A 15,603-nucleotide genomic window follows, 5' to 3' on the forward strand; every position below is an offset into this window, starting at 1 on the left:
TCTTCAGAGTCCTTTCAGGTTCTGGATCAATTTCAACAAGAGTGCCTTTATCCTTGCTCCTGCTCATATGAAAGAGAAGAAAACAAGAAAAGAAAAAGGAATCCTCTATGTCACAGTATAGAGACTCCTTTATGTTAGTAGAAAAAGAAAGGGGGAAGAAAGTAGAAGAGGGGATTCGGATATTTAGGTGAAGAGGGGTGAAGAGAAGTGTTAGTAATTAAATAAATAAATAGAATAAGAAAAGAGAGGGAGAATTTTGAAAATAATTTTGAAAAAGGGGTTAGTAATTTTTGAAAATCAAAGATAAGATAAGATTAAAATTAAAATTTAAAACAAAAAGAATTTTTGAAAAAGAGATGAGACATTTTCGAAAATTAGAGAGGGAAAAGTAGTTAGTTGGTTTTGAAAAAGATAAGAAACAAACAAAAGGTCAAAGAGTTAGTTGAAAAAGATATTTAAAATTAAATTTGAAAAGATAAGAAGATAAGAGGTTAGATAAGATATTTTGAAATCAAATTTTGAAAAGGATAGAATTTTTGAAAAAGATAAGATAAAAGATAAAAAGATTTAATTTAAAAATTTAAAATTACTTACTTCACTAACAAGAAACTACAAGATAAGATTCTAGAACTTAAAGATTGAACCTTTCTTCACAAGAAAGTAACAAACTTCAAATTTTTTGAACCAATCACATTAATTGTTAGCATATTTTCGAAAATTTGATATAAAGATAATAAAAAGATTTTGAAAAATATTTTGAAAAAGATTTTTGAAATTTTTGAAAATTAGAAAAAAATGAAAAAGATATAATTTTTGAAAAAGATTTTGAAAAGATAAGATTTTGAAAATTTGACTTGACTTGTAAGAAACAACTAATTTTGAAAATTTTTGACTAAGTCAACTCAAATTATCGAAAATTATGAGAAAAATAAGGAAAAGATATTTTTTTGATTTTTGAATTTTTTAATTATGAGAGAGACAAACACAAAAATGACCCAAAACTTAAAAATTTTGGATCAAAACACATGATGCATGCAAGAACACTATGAATGTCAAGATGAACACCAAGAACACTTTGAAGATCATGATGAACATCAAGAACATAATTTTGAAAAATTTTTGATGCAAAGAAAACATGCAAGACACTAAACTTATAAAATTTTTAATGCTTGGAAAATATGAATGCAAAAATGCACATGAAAAACAACAAACAACACAAAACAAGAAAACATCAAGATCAAACAAGAGGACTTATCAAGAACAACTTGAAGATCATGAAGAACACTATGAATGCATGGAATTTCAAAAAATGCAAGAAAAAATTTTAAAGCATGCAATTGACACCAAACTTAAAAATTGACTCAAGACTCAAACAAGAAACACAAAATATTTTTGATTTTTATGATTTTCTAATTGTTTTTGGATTTTTATTATTTTTTTCGAAAATAAAGTTAGGAAAAATGGAAAAGAAAAGAAAATTTTTGCAAAAGATTTTTGAAAAAAATTTTGAAAAGAAAATTACCTAATCTGAGCAACAAGATGAACCGTCAGTTGTCCATACTCGAACAATCCCCGGCAACGGCGCCAAAAACTTGGTGGACGAAATTGTGATCCTCAAAGTTGGTCTCTTTGTATTTGTATGAAATCAAAAATACCCCAAAGAGATCATGGTGTGATAAATTGGGATCTTAATAATCCCTGGTGTGATCATAACTCCGTTCAACTTAACCAGCAAGTGTACTGGGTCATCCAAGTAATATCTTACGTGAGTAAGGGTCGATCCCACAGAGATTGTTGGTATGAAGCAAGCTATGGTCACCTTGTAAATCTCAGTTAGGCAGATTAAATTGGTTTATGATGAGTTCGAAAATTAATGATAAATAGAAAATAAAAGGGATAAAAATACTTGTGTAAATAAATAGTGGAAATTTCAGATAGGCGTATGGAGATGCTGTGCTCCTCTTGAATCTCTACTTTCTTATTACATTCATCCAATCCTTCTTACTCCTTTCCATGGCAAGCTGTATGTAGGACATCACCGTTGTCAATGGCTACATCCCATCCTCTCAGTGAAAATGGTCCTATGCTCTGTCACAGCACGGCTAATCATCTGTCGGTTCTCAATCAGGTTGGAATAGAATCCCTTGATTCTTTTGCGTTTGTCGTCACGCCCAGCCTTCAGGAGTTTGAAGCTCGTCACAGTCATTCAATCCCAGAATCCTACTCGGAATACCATAGACAAAGTTTAGACTTTCCGGATTCTCATGAATACCGCCATCTATCTAGCTTATACCACGAAGATTCTGTTGGGGAATCTAAGAGATATGCGCCCAGCCTAGAGTAGAACGGAAGTGGTTGTCAGTCACGCGCATTCATCGGTGAGAATGATGATGAGTGTCACGGATTATCACATTCATCAAGTTGAAGTGCAACGTATATCTTGGAATAAGAATAAAAGAGAATTGAATAGAAAGTAATAGTAATTGTATTGAAACTTGAGGTATAGCAGAGCTCCACACCCTTAATCTATGGTGTGCAGAAACTCCACTGTTGAAAATACATAAGTGAAAGGTTCAGGCATGGCCGAATGGCCAGCCCCCTGAATGATCAAGAGACCGAATGATCAAAGACTAAAGAGTCAAAAGATTAAACTGTCAAAAGATGTCTAATACAATAGTAACTTATCCTATTTATACTAGACTAGCTACTAGGGTTTACATGAGTAAGTAATTGATGCATAAATCCACTTCTGGGGCCCACTTGGTGTATGCTTGGGCTGAGCTTGATCTATCCACGAGCTGAGGCTTTTCTTGGAGTTGAACTCCAAGTTATAACGTGTTTTGGGCGTTCAACTCCGGATCATGACGTGTTTCTGGCGTTTAACTCCAGACAGCAGAATGTACTTGGCGTTCAACGCCAAGTTATGTTGTCAATTTCCGAATAAAGTATGGACTATTATATATTGTTGAAAAGCTCTGGATGTCTACTTTCCAACGCCATTGAGATCGCGCCATTTGGAGTTTTGTAGCTCTAGAAAATCCATTTCGAGTGCAGAGAGGTCAGATTCCAACAGCATCAGCAGTCCTTTTGTCAGCCTTTTTCAGAGTTTTGCTCAAGTCCCTCAATTTCAGCCAGAAATTACCTGAAATCACAGAAAAACACACAAACTCATAGTAAAGTCCAGAAATGTGAATTTAACATAAAAACTAATGAAAACATCCCTAAAAATAGCTTGAACTTACTAAAAACTTCCTAAAAATAATGCCAAAAAGCGTATAAATTATCCGCTCATCAAATAACTAAGGTTGTGAGAACCAGACCGGTCATTGAACCGGTAAAGTGACTGGTTTAATGGTTCAGTAGTTCAATCGAGGTTAAACCGTAGTTGAACCGGTTTAATTAAATATAAAGTAAAATTATAAAAAATTCAATATATAATTTTAAAAAGTTAAATGCAATAATTTTTAAACTAATAAGATTCAAAATTTAACAATTTCACAAAATAAAAATTACATAAGTTATCATTAAAAAGTCATAAATAACCTCAAATATGAAAGTTTATAACTAAAGAAATTAAAACGCACATAAATGACAAACACAATGTTTTGCAACAAAAAAAAAAACAATATTCAACAAACTATACTTCAACTAAACAAAGATTTTTCTCGAGAGGAACCTGTCTGAGATTCTTGTACAGCATTATGTTGTTGTTGCTGATCATTTTGTGACTATTCCATCTAAATTCAGAATGCCAGCAACCCAGAATCCAGACCAATATATCAATTCATAGTTCATAGTTCATACAATTTATATGGCTCACAAAATCAAAAAATTGAATAGAGCAGAATTAAAAAGATAAAAAAATTGAAGAACAGAGCATAGCAGAATTCTCAAATTTATTCAACATACGAAGTTACAAACAGAAGCCAGAAAAATTTATTCAACATTTCAACAAATTTATTCAACATACAAAAAATTCAAGAACAAATTTATTCCTCTCACAAAAAATTGAAGAACAAATTTATTCAACATTCGAACGGAAACCAGAAACCCATAACTTACCGCAAGTGAAGAACGAACAGAAGCCAGAAAAACAGCACGAACAGAAGCCAAAAACCCAGAAACCCAGAAGCTAGAAACCCAGAACCCGCAACGGTGGTTCATGACCCGCGACCGAAACCCATAACCCGCAACGGTGCTTCACGACTAGGGACCAAAACCCAGAAGCCAGAAACCCAGAACCCACAATGGTGCTTCACGACCCGTGACCAAAACCCAGAAACCCAGAAGCCAGAAACCAACAGCGGCAACAGTGTGCGACGACCAGCAACGACCCGCGACGGTGAGAGTGTTCTTCACGGCATTTGTCAGTTGTCCGTCGTATGCAGATTGTCCAGCCTCGAGCTTAGGGTTGGGAGTGGAGTGTTGAGTGTTCTTCGAAGATTTTGGGAGATTAAGGATTGATTTAGGGTAAACTGATGCTTCTACTCGCGTTGTTCAGCGCTTTAGCCTGTTTTTCTTTTTTTTCTTTTATAAAATAGCCAAACGACGCCGTTTCAATAGCAGGAGGAAAAACCGTTACTTGGAAAAACCGGGCCGGTTTGCCCGATTCATCGGTTAATGATGAGCGGATAATTTATACGCTTTTTGGCATTGTTTTTAGGAAGTTTTTAGTATGATCTAGTTACTTTTAGGGATGTTTTCATTAGTTTTTATGCTAAATTCACATTTCTGGACTTTACTATGAGTTTGTGTGTTTTTCTGTGATTTCAGGTATTTTCTGCTGAAATTGAGGGACCTGAGCAAAACTCTGATAAGAGGCTGACAAAGGACTACTGATGTTGTTGGAATCTGACCTCCCTACACTCGAAATGAATTTTCTGGAGCTACATAACTCCAAATAGAGCGCTCTTAATAGCGTTGGAAAGTAGACATCCAGAGCTTTCCAGCAATATATAATAGTCTATACTTTATTCAAGATTTGACGATGTAAACTGACGCTCAACTCCAGTTCCATGCTGCATTCTGGAGTCAAACGCCAGAAACACGTCACGAACTAGAGTTGAACGCCCAAAACACGTTACAACTTGGCGTTCAACCCAAAGAGAAGCCTCAGCTCATGAATAGATCAAGCTCAGCCCAAACATACACCAAGTGGGCCCCGGAAGTGGATTTATACATCAATTACTTACTCTTGTAAACCATAGTAGCTAGTTTAGTATAAATAGAGCTTTTTACTAGTGTATTTGCTATCTTTGGACGTTTAGTTCTTAGATCTGGGGGCTGGCCATTCGGCCATGCCTGGACCTTTCCCTTATGTATTTTCAACGGTGGAGTTTCTACACACCATAGATTAATGGTGTGGAGCTCTGCTGTACCTCAAGTTTTAATGCAATTACGACTATTTTCTATCCAATTCGATTTATTCCTGTTCTAAGATATTCGTTGCACTTCAACTTGATGAATGTGATGATCCGTGACACTCATCATCATTCTCACCTATGAACGCGAGTGACTGACAACCACTTCCGTTCTACCTTAGACCGGGCGCATATCTCTTGGATTCCTTGATCAGAATCTTTGTGGTATAAGCTAGAATTGATGGCGGCATTCATGGGAATCCGGAAAGTCTAACCTTGTCTGTGGTATTCCGAGTAGGATTCCGGGATTGAATGACTGTGACGAGCTTCAAACTCATGAAGGCTGGTTGTTAGTGACAGACGCAAAAGAATCACTGGATTTTATTCCAACCTCATTGAGAACCGACAGATGATTAGCCGTGTTGTGACAGAGCATTTGGACCATTTTCACTGAGAGGATGGGATGTAGCCATTGACAATGGTGATGCCCTACATACAGCTTGCCATAGAAAGGAGTAATGAAAAACTAGAAGGAAGAAGTAGGAAAGCAGAGATTCAGAAGGAACACAGCACCTCCATACACCTATCTGAAATTCCCACCATTGAATTACATGAGTAACTTATGTCTTTATTTTCTGTTTATTTTATTATCTTTATTTAAAACAATAATCTCTTAATCCAGTTAAATCCACCTGACTGAGATTTACAAGATGACCATAGCTTGCTTCATACCAACAATCTCTGTGGGATTGACCCTTACTCACGTAAGGTATTACTTGGACGACCCAGTACACTTGCTGGTTAGTTGTGCGAAGTTGTGAGAAAGTGTGATTCACGTTTGAGAGCATCAAGCCTTTGGATCCATTATTGATGATCACAATTTCGTCCACCAAGTTTTTGGCATCGTTGCCGGGGATTGTTTGAGTATGGACAACTGACGGTTCATCTTGTTGCTCAGATTAGGTAATTTTCGTTTTATTTTCCTTTCAAAAAAGTTTTCAAAAATCTTTCAAAATTTTTTTGTTATTTTCATTTTTCAAAAATATAATTTTCGAAAAAAATAATAAAAATACAAAAAAAATCATAAAATCATAAAAACCAAAAATATTTTGTGTTTCTTGTTTGAGTCTTGAGTCAATTTTTAAGTTTAGTGTCAATTGCATGCTTTAAAAATTTTTCTTGCATTTTTCAAAAATTCATGCATTCATGGTATTCTTCATGATCTTCAAGTTGTTCTTGACAAGTCTTCTTGTTTGATCTTGATATTTTCTTGTTTTGTGTTGTATGTTGTTTTTCATATACATTTTTGCATTCATAGTGTCCATGCATTAAAGAATTCTAAGTTTGGTATCTTGCATGTTTTCTTTGCATAAAAAATTTTTCAAAAATATGTTCTTGATGTTCATCATGGTCTTCAAAGTGTTCTTGGTGTTCATCTTAACATTCATAGTGTTCTTGCATGCATAATTGGTTTTGATAAAAAATTTTCATGTTTTGGGTCATAATTGTGTTTTTCTCTCTCATCATTAAAAATTTAAAAATAAAAAAATATCTTTTCCTTATTTCTCTCCAAATTTTCGAAAATTTGAGCTGACTTGGTCAAAAATTTTTTAAAATTAGTTGTTTCTTACAAGTCAAGTCAAATTTTCAATTTTAAAAAATCTTATCTTTTTAAAACTTTTTCAAAAATTAAATCTTTTTCATTTTTCTTATTAATTTTCGAAAATTCTTTAAAATGTTTTTCAAAAAAATCTTTTTCTTAATTTTATCTTAATTTTTGAAATTATGCTAACAATTAATATGATTGATTCAAAAATTTGAAGTTTGTTACTTTCTTATTAAGAAAGGTTCAATCTTTAAATTCTAGAACCATATCTTTTAGTTTCTTGTTAGTTAAGTAATTAATTTTAATTTTAAAAATTAAATCTTTTTCAATCCTATCTTTTTATCATATCTTCTTATCTTATCTTTTTATCATATCTTTTTCAAAATTTTATCTTTTTCAAAAATTTGATTTCAAAATATCTTATCTAACTTCTTAACTTCTTATCTTTTCAAATTTGATTTTAATATCTTTTTCAACTAACTATTTGACTTTTTGTTTGTTTCTTATCTTTTTCAAAATCACCTAACTACTTTTCCCTCTTTAATTTTCAAAAATATCTCATCTCTTTTTCAAAAATTCTTTTTAATTGTTTTAAATTTTAATTTTAATTATATCTTATCTTTAATTTTCAAAAATCATTAACTACTTTTTCAAAATTATTTTCGAATTCTCCCTCTCTTCTCTTCTTCTATTTATTTATTTATTTACTAACACTTCTCTTCACCTCTCTTCATCTCCAATCACTGCCTCTATCCTCACCCTTGTGATTGGATTCTCCACTCTTATTCCTTTCTTCTTCTACTAATAATAAGGATCCTCTTTGTCCAGATATAGAGGATTCCTCTTCCTTTTTCTTTTTCTCTTCTCTTTCATATGATCAGGAATAAGGAAAAAGGCATCTTTGTTGAAGCTGATCCAGAACCTGAAAGGACTCTGAAAAGGAAACTAAGAGAAGCTAAATTACAACAATCCAAAGGCAACCTTTCTGAAATTTTCGAACAAGAGAAGGAGATGGCAGCCGAACCCAACAACAATAATGCAAGGAGGATGCTTAGTGATTTCACTAAACCAACGTCCAAGTTTGATGGAAGAAGCATCTCAATTCCTGCCATTGGAGCAAACAATTTTGAGCTGAAACCTCAATTAGTTGCTTTGATACAACAGAACTGCAAGTTTCATGGACTTCCATCTGAAGATCCTTATCAGTTTTTAACTGAGTTCTTACAGATTTGTGAGACTGTTAAGACAAATGGAGTAGATCCTGAAGTCTACAGGCTCATGCTTTTTCCTTTTGCTGTAAGAGACAGAGCTAGAACATGGTTGGACTCACAACCTAAAGATAGCATGGACTCCTGGGATAAGCTGGTCACGGCCTTCTTGGATAAATTCTTTCCTCCTCAAAACTTGAGCAAGCTTAGAGTGGATGTTCAGACCTTCAAATAAAAAGATGGTGAATTCCTCTGTGAAACTTGGGAAAGATACAAGCAGATGACCAAAAAGTGTCCTTCTGACATGTTTTCAGAATGGACCATATTAGATATATTCTATTATGGTCTATCTGAGTTTTCCAAAATGTCATTGGACCATTCTGCAGGTGGATCCATTCACTTAAAGAAAACGCCTGCAGAAGCTCAAAAACTTATTGACATGGTTGCAAATAACCAATTCATGTACACTTCTGAGAGGAATTCCGTGAATAATGGGACGCCTCAGAGGAAGGGAGTTCTTGAAATTGATGCTCTAAATGCCATATTGGCTCAGAACAAAGTGTTGACTCAGCAAGTCAACATAATTTCTCAAAGTCTAAATGGATGGCAAAATGCATCCAACAGTACTAAAGAGGCAGCTTCTGAAGAAGCTTATGATCCTGAGAACCCTGCAATAGCAGAGGTAAATTACATAGGTGAACCTTATGGAAACACCTATAATTCATCATGGAGAAATCATCCAAATTTCTCATGGAAGGATCAACAAAAGCCTCAACAAGGCTTTAATAATGGTGGAAGAAATAGGCTAAGCAATAACAAGCCTTTTCCATCATCTTCTCAGCAACAGACAGAGAATTCTGAGTAAAGCCCCTCTAATTTAGCAAATTTAGTCTCTGATCTGTCTAAGGCCACTTTAAGTTTCATGAGTGAAACAAGGTCCTCCATCAGAAATTTGGAGGCACAAGTGGGCCAGCTGAGTAAGAAAGTCACTGAAACTCCTCCCAGTATTCTCCCAAGCAATACAGAAGAAAATCCAAAAGGAGAGTGCAAGGCCATTGATGTAATCAATATAGCCGAATCCACAAGGGAGGAGAAGGACGAAAATCCTAGTGAGGAAGACCTCCTGGGACGTCTCTCAAACAAGAAGGAGTTCCCTATTGAGGACCCAAGGTAGCGTTTGGTGGAGAGACAGAGACAAAAAGACTGAGACTGAGAGACCGAGACTGAGAGACAGGGATTGAAACAAATCTCAGTATTCTGTTTGGTGCAAAATGGGAGACAGGAATTGAAATAAGAATGAAACTCTAATTTAATTTGCACAAAGGGTAAAATTGGAATTAATTAATTGAAATGAAAGTGTTTAAGGTATAAAATGTTATTAAAGTTTCAATCTCCATCTCTAAAAATTTCAGTCCCCTGTGTCCCTACTTTTTGGAGGTACTGAAATACTGAAATTTTGGAGACAGAGACAGAAATTTTAGTACCAGTCTCTGAACTAACAAACACAATACTGAATCTCAGTCTCTCGATCTCTGTCTCAGTACCTGAAAACAAACGTTACCTAAAGGAATCTGAGGCTCATATAGAGACCATAGAGATTCCACTAAATCTCCTTCTGCCATTCATGAGCTCTGAAGACTATTCTTCCTCAGAAGAGGATGAAGATGTGACTGGAGAGCAAGTTGCTCAATATCTAGGAGCCATCATGAAGCTGAATGTCAAGTTGTTTGGTAATGAGACCTGGAAAGGTGAACCTCCCTTGCTCATTAGTGAACTAGATACATGGGTTCAGAAAACTTTACCTCAAAAGAGACAAGATCCTGGTAAATTCTTAATACCCTGTACCATAGGCACCATGACCTTTAACAAGGCTCTGTGTGACCTGGGGTCAGGCATAAATCTTATGCCACTCTCTGTAATGGAGAAATTGGAGATCATTGAGGTACAGCCTGCCTTATTCTCATTACAATTGGCAGACAAGTCAGTAAGACAAGCTTATGGATTAGTAGAGGACGTGTTGATAAAGGTTAAAGGCCTTTACATTCCTGCTGATTTCATAATCTTAGACACTAGGAAGGAGGAGGATGAACGCATCATCCTTGGAAGACCTTTTCTAGCCACAGCAGAAGCTGTGATAGATGTTAACAGAGGAGAATTAGTCCTTCAATTGAATGGGGACTACCTTGTGTTTAAGGCACACGGCTATCCTTCTGTAATAAGGGAGAGTAAGCATGCAGAGCTTCTCTCAGTACAGAGTCAAACAGAGCCCCCACAGTCAAACTCTAAGTTTAGTGTTGGGAGGCCACAACTAAACTCTAAATTTGGTGTTGAATCCCCACAACCAAACTCTAAGTTTGCTATTGGGACTATACAATATTGACCTGATCACCTGTGTGGCTCCATGAGAGCCCACTGTCAAGCTATTGACATTAAAGAAGCATTTGTTGGGAGGCAACACAATTTTTATTTATCTAATTTTATTTTTATTTAATTGTTATTTTGTGTTTTAGTAGGTTCATGATCATGTGGAGTCACGAAAAAAATTTTAAAATTAAAAACAGAATCAAAAACAGCAGAAGAAAAATCACACCCAGGAGGAAGGACTTACTGGCGTTTAAACGCTAGTAAGGAGCATCTGGCTGGCGTTTAACGCCAGAACAGAGCATGGATCTGGCGCTGAACGCCAGAAACAAGCAACATCCTGGCGTTTAAACGCCAGGAATATGCCCTGAGAAAGCTGGCACTGAACGCCAGTAACAAGCATGGAACTGGCATTCAACGCCAGAAACATGCTGCACATGGGCGTTGAACGCCTAGAACATGCATCACTTTGGTGTTTAAACAACAGAATTGCATGCAAAGGCATTTTACATGCCTAATTGGTGCAGGGATGTAAATCCTTGACACCTCAGGATCTGTGGACCCCACAGGATCATCTCAGGATCTGTGGATCCCACAGGATCCCCACCTAACATATTCCCACCTTACCTCCTAATAATCCTATAACACACTTTCCCAAAAACCCTTCACCAATCACCTCAATCACCCCCTTCACCACTCACATCTATCCACTATTCCCCATAAACCCCACCTACCTTCAAGATTCAAATTTCTTTCCCACCCAAACCCACCCTAAATAGGTCGAACCTACTCCATCTCCCCTCACTATATAAACCCCACCATTCTCCTTAATTTTCACACAACACAATCCCCTTTTCTACACCTTGGCCGAATACACATCCCCTACTCTCCTCCATATTTTCTCTTCTTCTTCTTCTTTTCTTTCTTCTCTTGCTCGAGCGCGAGCAATATTTTAAGTTTGGTGTGGTAAAAGCATAAGCTTTTTGTTTTTCCATTACCATTAATGGCACCTAAGGCTGGAGAAACCTCTAGAAAAGGGAAAGGGAAGACAAAAGCTTCCACCTCCGAGTCATGGGAGATGGAAAGATTCATCTCCAAAACCCATCAAGACCACTTCTATGATGTTGTGGCCAAGAAGAAGGTGATCCCTGAGGTCCCTTTCAAGCTCAAGAAAAATGAGTATCCGGAGATCCGACATGAGATCCAAAGAAGAGGTTGGGAAGTTCTAACCAACCCAATTCAACAAGTCGGAATGTTAATGGTTTAAGAGTTCTATGCCAATGCATGGATCACTAGGAACCATGATCAAAGTGTGAACCCGAATCCAAAGAATTATCTTACAATGGTTCGGGGGAAATACTTATATTTTAGACCGGAAAATGTGAGGTTGGCATTCAACTTGCCCGTGATGCAAGGAGATGAACGCCCCAATACTAGAAGGGTCAACTTTGATCAAAGGTTGGACCAAGTCCTTATGGACATATGTGTGGAAGGAGCTCAATGGAAAAGAGACTCCAAAGGCAAGCCAGTTCAAAACACGTTACAACTTGACGTTCAACCCCAAGAGAAGCCTCAACTCGTGAATAGATCAAGCTCAGCCCAAACATACACCAAGTGGGCCCCGGAAGTGGATTTATACATCAATTACTTACTCTTGTAAACCCTAGTAGCTAGTTTAGTATAAATAGAACTTTTTACTAGTGTATTAGCTATCTTTGGACGTTTAGTTCTTAGATCTGGGGGCTGGCCATTCGGCCATGCCTGGACCTTTCACTTATGTATTTTCAACGGTAGAGTTTCTACACACCATAAATTAAGGGTGTGGAGCTCTGCTGTACCTCAAGTTTTAATGCAATTACTACTATTTTCTATCCAATTCGATTTATTCCTGTTCTAAGATATTCATTGCACTTTAACTTGATGAATCTGATGATCCGTGACACTCATCATCATTCTCACCTATGAACGCACGTGACTGACAACCACTTCTGTTCTACCTTAGACCGGGCGCATATCTCTTGGATTCCTTGATCAGAATCTTTGTGGTATAAGCTAGAATTGATGGCGGCATTCATGGGAATCCAGAAAGTCTAACCTTATCTGTGGTATTCCGAGTAGGATTTTGGGATTGAATGACTGTGACGAGCTTCAAACTCCTGAAGGCTGGGCGTTAGTGACAGACGCAAAAGAATCATTGGATTCTATTCTAACCTGATTGAGAACCAACAGATGATGTGCCGTGCTGTGACAGAGCATTTGGACCATTTTCACTGAGAGGATGGGATGTAGCCATTGATAACGGTGATGCCCTACATACAACTTGCCATAGAAAGGAGTGATGAAAAACTAGAAGGAAGAAGTAGGAAAGCAGAGATTCAGAAGGAACACAGCACCTCCATACACCTATCTGAAATTCCCACCATTGAATTACATGAGTAACTTTATCTTTATTTTCTATTTATTTTATTATCTTTATTTAAACCAATAATATCTTAATCCAGTTAAATCCGCCTGACTGGGATTTACAAGATGACCATAGCTTGTTTCATACCAACAATCTCTGTGGGATCGACCCTTACTCACGTAAGGTATTACTTGGACGACCCAGTACACTTGCTGGTTAGTTGTGCGGAGTTGTGACAAAGTGTGATTCATGTTTGAGAGCACCAAGCCTTTGGAGCCATTGTTGATGATCACAATTTCGTCCACCAGTTAACCACCGGTTTATCATGTTTTTCCACTGGTTTTTTGCAGCGCGGTTTTGCATGTGGACCGGACCTGCTAGGTGACCGATTTTTGGTTAACTCGGTTGAACCGGCTGGTCCGGTCTGATTTTCAGAACATTGGTAATAACAAGAGAATACTTACAATGAAATTAGCAAAATCCAAGATCAAAAATGGAAATCGCACTTGAATGTAAAACCCTAATAGAAACCCTAGTAGAGATAATAAAGAAAACTTAGAGAAAACTAACCTCAAAACTTCCTACCACTACTCCTAAACTATCCTAACGATATGCTATGTTCTTTTCTTCATTTCCCTTCCAATATGAGCTAAAAGACTTCAGAAATGGGCCTCCAAAGCCCTCAAATTACGAGTCACATGCCATTTTAATGAAGTCATGTGCAGACACCTGTGCGGACGCACAGGCGTGTGCATCCGCACACTTAGCGAAAATCCCTTCCTGTGCGTACACACAAGTAGCTGTGCGCACGCACACTAGGCGATGCTTGGCTGGAAGCACGACGCGCTCGAAATGATCCACACGCTCTGCTTGGGCTCCTGTGCATACGCGCAAGAGGCTGTGCGCACGCACATGTCTCTGAACTCATCTCCTTTGATTTTTCATGTTTCCTCCACTTTGCATGCTCTTCTTCCATTTTCTCCAAGCCATTCCTACCTTATACACCTGAAATCACTCACAAACAACATCAAGGCATCGAATGGAAGACAAATGGAATAAAATAGATCAAATTGGGTACGAAAGAGCATATTTTCATAATCAAGCACAATTTGGGAGGAAAGTTCACAATCATGCTATTCAAGGGAATAAGTGCAAGTTTATATGATAAAATCCATTGAATTCTAACCAAAAATCATCAAATATGGATTCATCAATTTCCCTACACTTAAACACTAGCATGTCCTCATGCTAAACGCACTCAAAGGAGGTAAATGAAAGGGAAAATGACTTATGCTAAAAACTACTTAAATGCATGCAACTATTCTAAGGCTAATTGCCAATATGCACTATGATAAGAGTTGGTAGGAACAAACCATGAAATTCCAATCCATCACAAGAAAGCTTTAGGGCCAATGCAAAGAGTTCATGCGCTAATATCGATGTCCAAAGAATTGAATTGAAATTATCAAAACTATCCAATTAAACAACTTGCAAAAAGATACACTATAAGGTGTAAGAATATAGAATTGAGCGATCGAACCACTCACCGGATGTGTATTCACTCAAATCTCTCAGTGTTTAGGGTTTAACCACTCAATTCTCTTTTTATCATGCTTTTTAAAGATTTACAAGTCATCTAACAATCAACTAGTATTTAATGCATGAATAACAAATATCATGAGGTCTTTAGAGGGATGTAGTGGGGCTAGGGTTTAGGTAGGATGAAGTATGGTTAAGTGGACTTAAAAAATTAGTTCTTTGATTAGCTTGAGTGTCCACCTAATCCTATCTCACCTATATACACATAACAATACAACCTACCTCACTCATGCATTTTCTTTTCAAACATGGCATATGCATCCTTTATTTACTCTTTTATTTCATACTCTGTTATGCACAAGTTATATATATATATATATATATATATATATATATATATATATATATATATTATGAATGCACATATCTTAATTAATGAAATGTATGAGCATTACCTAATTGCCAAAAAATTTTTCACAATAAGTTCATGCCTCTATTACCAATGTTTCCCAAAATTTCCCTACACTTAGAATTTACACACTAATCCACCCAAGCTAATCCCAAAAGTAATTCCGGGATATCAATGGTTTTCTGCTTAAGAGGAGTAATGTGCTATCATCATAACAAAAGGGGATTCATAGGCTCGACAAAGGTTAATGCAAGGGTTGACCATATAGGTTAGTGAGTTTAACATCAAAGATGGCCTCAATCATGTTAAATGCATCCAAACACAAATACAGGACATAAAGAATCATGCAAATCAATTATCACAATAAAAAAGGAGTATAATCACACACAAGAAAAACGTTATGGTTGAAAAGATGCAACCATCTATTAAAGCTCAAGTCTCACAAGGTATGTTGTTCGAGCTCTTTTCCATGTTCTACAAACAAATTACTCCAAGTAAGTTGGCAAACACAATATTTCCTTCAATTCAATCAATGGTACGCCCTAGAAAAGATCTCATAGAAATTCCTTGGTGTTTCACCAACTTATTCATTCAATCATGCGACATGCAAATACTAACTACCACATATCCATAAACGATAAAGAAATATTTACAGACATTTTTTTCCCTGGTAGCTATTAATGAAGAGACATGAAACCTGGATGATGTTGTGGCAG

The sequence above is a fragment of the Arachis hypogaea genome, chromosome 4 (assembly GCF_003086295.3).
Source record: "Arachis hypogaea cultivar Tifrunner chromosome 4, arahy.Tifrunner.gnm2.J5K5, whole genome shotgun sequence".
NCBI classification, from domain to species: domain Eukaryota; kingdom Viridiplantae; phylum Streptophyta; class Magnoliopsida; order Fabales; family Fabaceae; genus Arachis; species Arachis hypogaea.